Consider the following 10300-nt stretch of genomic DNA (forward strand, 5'->3'; position numbering starts at 1 on the left):
GGGCTAGGAATGCTGCAGGGGCAGCATTTAAGGCCCAGGGGTGCGGGAGAGGGAGTCTCTGTCATTGCACAATGGTGACACCTAATAGCCAGACCACAGGTAGCAATCCATGACTTGTGGTGCCCGGCCAAGAACCATCACTGCAAGGACTGGGCTAGATGGGAAGGGTGAAGCTTACAAATGAGGGGAAAAAGATCCAGGTAGATGCAAATGAAAGCTCCTCCTGGTGCTGTAGTCCAGCATTTCCCAATCAGTGTGCCATGGCATACTATTGTGCCATAGCTGACATGCAGGTGTGCCACAGCTGCACTCTATTTTGCCTTTCCCTCTGGGCCTGCAGGATGTCCTCCCACCAGCTGGGGGAGTCAGAGAGCAGCGCTTATCTTATCTGCAGCTGCTCCTGCTTTCCCTCTGTAATGGAAACTGCATGGGGCTCTGAGGCTTGTGAGACCTGCTGGCCCTGTGCAGTTCAGCTTGCAGAGGGAAGCTGGCAAAGGAGGAAACAAGCAGCACTGGGTAAGCATTGCCTCCCAGACTCCTGCTGATCAAGGTTTGGGGGTGGAGTGGGGAAAGGGGCAGCTGAATGTGCCACTCGGAGTGGGGGAGAGAGAAGGGATGTTGATGATGCCAGGAGATGGGGGGAGAGGGAAGATGATGCTTCAAAGAGGAGAGGAGGAGAGGTGGAGGGAGAGGGAAGACGATGATGCCAAGGAGTGAGGCTGAAGGAAGGTGATGCCAGGGAGTGAAAGGAAAGGGAAGAGAATGTGATGATGCCAGGGGGTGAGGGAGAGGGAAGTTGATGATGTTGATGCCGGAGAGGGCAGGTGATTCCAGGGGGGTGGAGGGAAAGGGAAGAGAAGGTGATTGGCATGGGGTGGGGGAGTGGAATGAGAGAGGGAAGTTAATGATGATGCCAGAGGTGAGAGATAGGAGTGAAAGGAGAAGGAGAGGGATGGTGATGATGCCAGGGGGTGAGGGGGGAGGGGATGAGGCAGAGGAAAGGTAATGATGATGCTAAGGGGTGAGGGAGAGGGGTGGAGGCAGTGGGAAGTTGATGATGCCAGGTGGAGGGAGATGAAAGTTGGGGATGATGGTGGTGAATGATAGGGAAGGTCATGATGATGCGAATGGGTGGGGGGAAGAAGTGGTGGAAGGTGATGAATTCTTGTGGTGGGGAAAAGGGATGGAGGGAGAGGGCAAGTGATGATGCCAGGGGATGGGAGAGAGGGGGAGGGGGTAGAAGGAAGAAGATAGTGATGATTCCAGGAGTGAGGAGGAAAAGAGAAAAGTTGATAATGCCAGGAGGTAGGGAGAGGGGTGGAGGGGGAAGGTGATGATGATGTAAGGGTCGTGGTGGTTTTCTGGTCAACCTAATAAATCAGTCACTCAGTACTGGCATCTGCCCTGACCATTTCAAATTGACCTCTATATTACCGATTCAAAAAATGAAAAATGAAGAATTCACCAATTGAAATAACTTACGCCCTATAGCCTCCATCACTACACTGGCAAAACTAACAGAATCAGTTGTCCTCCATCAACTAAACAATAATCTTTATGACAACGAGCCCCTTCATCCCAACGAACATGGTTTTAGAAAAGGTCATAGTACCGACTATCGAGACCTTGTTGCTATCATCCTTTGGCACCATATTTAAAGGCTTTGACGCTAACATGGGCTATATACTAGTGCTCCTGGACATATCAGCGGCCTTTGATACCTTAGATCATTCTATACTACTATCAAGATTACATTCTATCGTATAGTGGGCTCTGTCCACAGTTGGTTCAACTCTTTCCTTACCAACCATCTGCATCAAATAAATATTTATTTTTAAATGCTTTTAATTTTGAGAACACTACTTAGCTACTCTATCCTTCCACTTGGCCTGTCTTCCCTCCCATTATCCACTTTTCCTGATTTATTTCACTTGCTTTTACGTTGAGTACTGGTTTTGGTTTATTTTTATTACTATACTGATCATTTTAATTTTAGTTTATGATTGTGTATTTTATTATGTTTGTTTTATTGTAAACTGTTTTGATTATGTTCCCATATAAAAAGCGGTATATAAATAATTTTAAATAAATAACACCATAACACCAATACTTAAACAACCTCATTGATTACCCATTAGTTACCAAATTCAATACAAAATCTTAATGCTCATCCATACCTTACTACACAGTACTACCTCCATATGGTTATGTTCCACTCTTTGAATTTACCAACCACCCTGTCACTTATGCTCCTCAGATAAAAATTATCTCCAAGCACTCACTGTAAAAACTGCTAGGTTAAACCTAACTCGCAACTGTACTTTTTTGGTTGCAGGTCCCAATTTATGGAATTCTCTTCCCAACTACATTTGTCAGCTCACCACAAAACATGACTTCAAAAAACAATCAAAAAACTTACTTGTTTTTCCCAAGCCTTCCCTGATTTGCAATCCTAAAGTGAATGAACTCAACCTCATTCACTACCCCATCTTAATTCTTTGGGATTTGTAATTATTGTCCTTAATGTATGCTATGTTTTGTTTTTATTAACTATGTATGTTTTTATTTCTTGTAAACCGCCTAGTTCCACTTTGTGCGTATACGCGGTATATAAAACCTTTTAAATAAATAAATGATGCCTGAGGGTGGAAAGGGAAAGGTGATGACAAGGAGGAGAGGGACAGGGAAAAGTATGATGATTATAGAGGGGAAGGTGCAGAAGATAGGGAGGGAGAGAGAAATGATGACTCCAGGGGGTGAGCAACAGGGGTAGAGGGAAGGGAAGGTGGTAATGATGATGCTGGGGAGGGGGGGGGGAGGCAAGAAGAAGAGATGAAGAGAGAGAGGGAATGTGATAATGAATGATGCCAGGGAGTGGGGGAGAGGTAGATGAAAGGGACGATGGGTGATGATGATGATGATGATGATGCAGAGGTTGAGAAGGTGGCCAGAGAGAAGGGATGCTAATTCCAGGGGGTGGGGAAGGGGTGGAGAGGACAGGGAAGTTGATGATGATGGGGGGGTAGCAAGAGAGGTATGTTGATGATGAGGGGAGGGAAGAGATGGTGGGAGAGGGAAGATGATGATGCTAGGGAGTGGGGTTTGCCGGAAGAATGAGGGCTAGAGAAAGTGATGATGATGATAGGGATTGGGGGAGAGGGAAGGGAAGGGAAGAAGAAGATGAAGGCAGGGGAAAGGGTTATTATGATGATGGGGAAAGGGGTAAGGGAGAAGGTGATGGTGCCAAGGGCTGGGGGAAGGAGAAGGTGATGATGATGCAAATGGGATGGGGGGGTGGGGGGGGGTGAGGGAAAGAGAAGAGGAAGTGGTTTGTGTGCCACATCAAAGTGAATCCTGGGTAGGTGTGCCGCAAGCAAAGACGGATGGGAAGCACTGCTCTGGTCCATAGAAAGCAGTTCTGATTGAAGCTGGGAAGTCAAAAGGAGTAGGAGAAAAACTGCTGCTAGCAGGGCTGGCTCTATGGCGCACTGTGCACTATGGTGGGGGAGATCTGCATTGGGCTCCCAGTCTATCGGAGCTGCTAGGAACTGGGTGTATCACAGACATAGGAGCCGATGCAATACACTGTGCGCAGCCGAGTGCCCTGTTCGGACCCGCAGTTGGGCTCGGGGTGTGTGGGCGCTACCTAATCCCCTTATGCAAAAAGGGTATTAATGCCTCCACAACACGTGTCCAACGTGTGGCGAAACTAATAGCGCTCATCACATGCAAATGCATGTTGATGAGGCTATTAGGGAATCACCTGAAATGTAAAAAAAAAGCACAGTTTTGCACTCAGAAATTAACGCCTGCTCTAGGCACTCCCAAAAGTTGTACAGAAGCAGTGCCAGCGGGGGGGAGTGGCCAAGATGGCGTCTGACTAAGACGTGTGTGGAAAGCTCTCCTGTGTGTTTCTGGAGTTTCTTGATCAAAGGGTTTCTTAATCTTCAATATTCATGCCTCACCACAAAGAGAAAAGCCAGGCTTCGTGAAAGCCAGGCTTCTGTTGAAACTCCGGATGTTCAACAACCCACCATTGAGAAGTTTTTTCACATCAACGCCGACTGAGCCGGGAGCGAGGGCCGCAGAGTCAGGAGGAGCAGAGCGACTCCCTCCGACAATGGCCGAGGAGATCTCGCTTAGCCCCGGCACGCCAGTCACACCGTCCCCAACCCCAACGGAAATGGAGTACAGGGGAAGAAACATTTGCTGGGTCTCCGGATAGCCCCTCTGGGGAAGCCACACAGAGGGGAACTATCCGGAAGAAAACCGAGGCGGAGAAGAGAGAGGCGAGAAGGGGGAGAGCCGGCCGGCCCCCCCGCAGGGAGCCTACCTTCCCAGGCTTCGAGAGTCAACTAGCCCAGCTGACTCCTCGTTGGGAGAGAACCGGGACAATGCTGCTGAAGCCGCACAAGGAGGTGAACAAATCCAAGTAAGACCGTTTTTGGTTAAACCGGCTAGAATAACGATGGAGACTTTGTGGGAGGCGTTAGCCTCGATTGAAGCGCAATAGTGGGATTATCAAAATCAGCTTTTGAAATAAATAGAAATACAAGATATAATGAAGAAAGGATTGTTAAGCAAGAGAAACAACTACTGGATTTTGAGGAGAAAGTAAAAAAGCTAGAGAAAAATCAACAGTGTTTAATGCAAACAGAAAATGTGCAAAATAAAAAGCTGGAAAATTTAGAAAACTCTTTGCGAAGCACTAATATTAGAATCGTTAATTTTCCTATTATACCACAAATATCACCGGTGGAATTATTTAAAAGTTATTTGACTGAAAAATTGAAAATTCCAAGAGAGGCACTCCCACTAGTCACAAGAGCTTATTATCTGCCACAGAAGAAAGCCCCAAGAGACCAAAGAAGTGAAGAAATAACGGCGAATGTAATGAATGTGACTGATTTACTGGAATTATCCCAAGAAGATGTAATCAAAAAGAGGAGTGCTATTGGTGACTTTTGCCTTTTTGACTGAAAAAAATAATGTTTTCCGAATGTACTTTAGAAATAGTGCAGAGCTTTTCTACGGACAAAAAGTATGGGTATATCCCGACATTACTAAGATTACACAAGACAGACGGAGGAAATTTATAAGTATGAGAGTTGAGGCGCTTGCTATCTGTACAAAATATACTGTGAGATATCCATGTAAATGTCACATAAAATACCAGGGAAATGATTATATTTTCTTTGAACCATCGCAGTTAAAGTTCTTTTTGGATGCTCACCCGAAGGCGACTGGATCAGAGCATTAGGCATAGAAGGCGGTTAACTTAGTCTTTTCTTTTTCAGTATTTCCTATATATCGCTCCTTGTAAATGTGGGCCTAACTCCCCCATGCATGCCTGTTTTATAGATGGTGTATAGATGTTTAATATATATAATCCTAATTAGGATTATGATGAAAGCCAGATTTCCTGTATTTTGATTTATATACACCACCTTATTACCTCACATTGTTATACTATGTGTAAAATTTTGAAATGCATAATAAAAAATAAATTAAAAAAAAAAGAAGCAGTGCCAGCGGACAGGCTCGGGAAGCAAAAGCTCAGTTAACAAGCATCCGTTTCCCAAACCCATGGCTGTGCACCGATTAGCAAAACGGACGCGGATAAATTGAGTGTCAGTTTTCCTAACCAGCAGATGGCCGCTGACAGCCAAGGACTCCCTAGCTCCCGCTGTCAAGGAGGCGCTAGGGGCGTGCAATCGACCCTAGCACCTCCTGGACAACGTGACCCCTAATTTACATATTGCCTGGCGCCCCCAGGGGAGGTGCCCGGGGGCACATTAGGAGAGCGGGCGCGGAACCCTCAGTGCCTGTTTTTACTGCACTTTTTTTTGCATCGGCCCCATAATGTGCTCAGGTCAGGGCACGTGGCTGCCTCTGCTTTGCAAAGAGCGGTGATAGAGGTCCATCTGGCCGGAGGCACCCCTCTTACCAGCAAGGAGGAAATATTTGAAGAAAAAAAAAAAAGGGGGGCTAGGTTAGGCATAGGACACATTCACAGGTACAGATCTCTGCAAGCACACGGTTTTATTACAGTCGTACAAGCTCCCAGTGATTGTCCAGTGCACTTGGAAAATTACTTTATAGCCAGGCTAAACGCGTCATCATTTTACTAAGTGAAGCTGCTAGACTGAAAGAGGAAGGGTGAAGACGCCTGTGATTGAAAGGAGACCGTTTCTGTGCACGACAGCTGAAACAATGTTTGAACAGCGCTCCAGTGAGGAGCTTTCTCCTTCCGCTTCTCTCTACATAATCTGCACCTGCTCACGTCTCACCTGGTTGGGATCAGAGTCCTCTTCTGCTTCCTTCCTGTGACACATCCCCAGTCCTGCTCCTTGCCACAATGGCTGGCCTGGGGGATGTGCAGATAAAGAAACGAATGAAGTCCCACATTACCTGTGCCTTCCTGACCCCAGGTCTCCACCGTTCTCGAAAGCAGCGGGATGGGGCAGTAATGATCTGGTGACACTCCTGTTTCTGTACAGTCACCGATCCCAGGTACATAAGCCGGTGTTCTTGCCAGATATTATTGCAGCAGTTTTTTGGTTTTTTTTTTCCCCCAGTTATGATGATTTGTCCTTTCTCAATCAGCAGCAACAAGGACAGCTGTGTGTCTGAGCCAAGCACCTCCCCGTTGGGACAGCTCCTCCTGCGCAGAGGGGTGGGGACGGGCTGGCAGAAATTGGAAACTCCTGCAGGTCCACTCTGCAGAGAAGCTGGCAGGGGAAGGCAGTGGTCAGGCTGTGAAGGAATGCTTTGCACTGGATGTTGCATTTTGGACCTTTCTGGTGCAGAGGTTCCAGTGATATCAACTGTGCTAATGATGCCCGAAGGATGACCATAGGCTCCCTTCACTGGTGGCTGGAAGAAACCCAAGTTAAGCAACTTCTCCTGGCAAGACTGGTCTCTGTGTTACTGATAGCATTACTCTTTCTTGGAGTCTGAAAAATAAAAGCATTTTAAATGTTAGGGTACTTACTACAATATGGAACATTTACAAACTTATTACAATGTGGAACATGCGTAAACATTTGCACTTAAAAAAGACATTGGAGTGGCTTTGAAAGTCCATGTATGTAACCCCCCTCCTGTATTTCACTATGAAAGGGGTTACTAGGTGTGGATCATTCCACTTCAAAAGTGAACTCTGTTCCTGAAAGCTCATGCCTCAATAAACTGGTTATTCTATAAGGTACTACCCATCTCTTGTCATTTTTGCTCACCAGACTAACATGGCTAAGATATGAATTACAATAACATGTACGTACTAGAGATATGCATTTGTTTTAAATGAATTAGCAAGTTCAACAAAATTCGTCTAATTCGTCATGGTTTGGGAGCGCTGTGAAACTAAGGAAATTTTCCAAAATTTCAGAATAATTCATATTTTGTGTTAGTGCGCACTAACATGAGATTTGGGAACCATGAAAAAAAAAATCTCGAACTGCGGAAAAAACACCATTACCTGTTGGGGACCCAAACCAAACCATGAAACAAAAAAAAAAAAACCAAAACAATACACATCTCTAGTACATACTGCCTAATCAAATCTAAAGGATCACCCTAAACAGTTTGCAATAGCATAAAAATATATTGCATAAAATGCAATAGATAATATAAATACCAAGTTCAATAAATAAAAAATTAAAAAACATTCAATGATCAAAATGTACTAAGCAATAAATAATAAGCAAATACTTTGGCACACCTTTAGAATTCAAATCCTACTCTCACTTGGGAAGAGATCAGCAGTGTCCCAATAAATTATATAAATTAAACATTAATTACTAAATGTCCTGAACACTACCTTCCCACCCAACACCCACTGCTATTTGAGCCAAAGCTCAAACCTAGGATAACTGCCCTCCTCCCAGCTGGATCTACTATTTAACTCAGTCCCTCCCCCCTTTATGGGCCAAATGACAGGTAACGTTAAATTACAAACCCACATACGCTGAGGTCAATCGCTCCTGGAGGAGCAACCCCCTTTGGAATGCCTCTTTCCCCTGTGGCAGGCTGGCCTTCCAGGTCAGCTTGTGATTACATCAGTGGGAGGGGGTGGAGTCAGGCATCCCTGGGATCGAGCCAAGTGGCTGGAGGGCAGTGGAGGAAGGAGCATGATGGCAGAGCCCCTCTTCCCCATACTGGCCATTTTCCACGATATCTGACTATTTTAAGGGAACTGCTACTTTTTAGGACACCCCTTGTACCTGAAAATCCTGTTTTGCTGTCTGCAGAACAGACTTCTCTCCTTCCCTTAAGTAACTTGTTGGTACAGCTCCTCTCCTCTTATCTGTAGCACCATACTGGCACCTGGTAAAATTGGCTGGTCTAGTCAATATAGTCCTCCCTCTCTCAAGATCACAGCAGAGTGCTGTGTGGCTCCCATGTCCCTCCTGGACAACCCAGCTGGAACCTTCTTCTTTGAAGTGGGCCGATACAGTACAGTGCGCTACGACGGAGCGCACTGTTAACCCGCCATTGGACGCGTGTTTTTGACGCGCTAGCGTTACCCCTTATTCAGTAAGGGGCCGAAAACGCGCGTCCAATCCCCCGAACCTAATAGCGCCTGCAACATGCAAATGCATGTTGATGGCCCTAATAGGTATTCCCGCGCGATTCAGAAAACAAAATGTGCAGCCATGCCGCACATTTTGCTTTCAGAAATTAGCGCCTACCTTTGGGTAGGCGCTAATTTCTTCGGGCACCGGGAAAGTGCACAGAAAAGCAGTAAAAACTGCTTTTCTGTGCACCCTCCGACTTAATATCATGGTGATATTAAGTGGGAGGTCCCGAAGAGTGTAAAAAGTAAAGAAAAAAGAAAAAAAAGAAAAAAAACATTTGAAGTTGGTCCACGCATGCATGAACTATGACCTATAGGTCAGCACATGCCCCTTCATTCCAAGCGATGCACATCTATAACGTAGCGACTGGTATATGGAGGAGGGGACACTATTGTCCACATGAACAAACCTGGATTTCTATGTTCCTGTAGAAGGTGAAGGTTGTAGAGCGGGGGGGGGGGGGGGAGTTTTCAAGATGGTCACAATGGATTTTCCTCAGATATATTTGCATACACGTAGTCCAATTACCAGGGTAACTTACATATTTTGGTAACTGGGTCAATGGGACCTCTTTTGTAATTATGTGTACTAAATCCAGCCACTAGGTGTCGCCATTGATCAATGGCTGAGTCGCCCCCTTCCTGAGGGCTTCGAATGCCGCTGCCTGTGCAGCATCCCAGCCCCAGCCAGCCCAAAGAGTAGAAGACATGAGCTGGGAAGCAGGAGCAGGTCCTGTGCACGGTAAACTCTGATTTATTTTAGTCAGGGATAATTCTTTTGTAATGTCTTCTCTCTCACAGGCACACAAACTTTCCATCCCACGCCTTTAATTCTTTCACTATTTGAGCTGTCGTCAGGAGGGACTCAATTGCTTTACCCCAAGGTGCAGCTGCTGGAATCCAGTTCTGCAGTTTTAAAAGGTCATTCCTTGGCAGTTTTATCATCATGATAATGAGATAATTAAAAAAAAAAAAATGCTTTTCCCTTGAGTGTTTCTCCAGGTATCTGAGAAACCTGCTTTAGAGTCTGTCTGCCAACCCATCATCTAGATACAGCCATTGAGCAGTTCTTCTGTATGTGAATAACAGAACAGAGAGTTGTAAAGAATAGTTTTTAGTTTTTTTTTTTTTATAATTTATAGTTTATCTTCAAAACAAAAATAAGCAACAACAATTGTTTTTTTGTTTGATGTTCAACATTTCCATCCACCCCTCCTCTAGAAACCCCCTTCTTCAACCCGTTATATCTCAGCAAAGCAAATAAAAACAAATAAAAGGGGCAAGATGGCCGCCAGATAGGACGTGCAGGAAGCGAGCTCCTCCACGGCGGTTTTTCCTTCGGAAGAATACCTATTGAACATGCCTCATACTAAAAGAAAAGGAAAGGTTCGGGGAGCACTGACCAGTTCCCTGATGCTAAGTTCTTCTCAGCCGAGGATCGAGGGCTTCCTGACGGGGGTATCCACGACGCCACACGGGCCGGTCGCTGGGGGAACGCTGGAGGAGCATGCGTACTCACCCTTGACCTTGGATGTTACACTGAGCCCTGGCGAGCCGATACGGCCGACACCTCTGCGCAGTGTTCTTTCCTTCCCGGACCTTGACCCGAGGGCGGTGTTCACTCTGAGACCTCGGGCGGAGTACAGGTGATTAGGGGGTGTAGATGAGGATACTACTGCCCCGAGAGGTATAGAACCCGGCGGTATATTCGAGGTGGTAACT

At 45.9% G+C, this 10300-nt stretch overlaps 1 protein-coding gene across 2 annotated transcripts in view; it reads right to left on the reverse strand.

The window, feature by feature from the left end:
- Positions 1–6549, reverse strand: part of SIGIRR (single Ig and TIR domain containing) — a 60793-nt gene extending 54244 nt beyond the window's left edge. The window contains exon 1 of one of the 2 annotated variants that reach the window (XM_029582682.1): positions 6412–6549. The gene's annotated coding sequence lies outside the window, so the exon portion shown is untranslated. Of the gene's footprint in view, positions 1–6290 lie in introns of both variants that reach the window. The other variant, XM_029582684.1, reaches the window with a different exon arrangement.
- Positions 6550–10300: the final 3751 nt, after the last annotated feature.

Source organism: Rhinatrema bivittatum, chromosome 17, assembly GCF_901001135.1.
Source record: "Rhinatrema bivittatum chromosome 17, aRhiBiv1.1, whole genome shotgun sequence".
Classification (NCBI taxonomy): Eukaryota; Metazoa; Chordata; class Amphibia; order Gymnophiona; family Rhinatrematidae; genus Rhinatrema; species Rhinatrema bivittatum.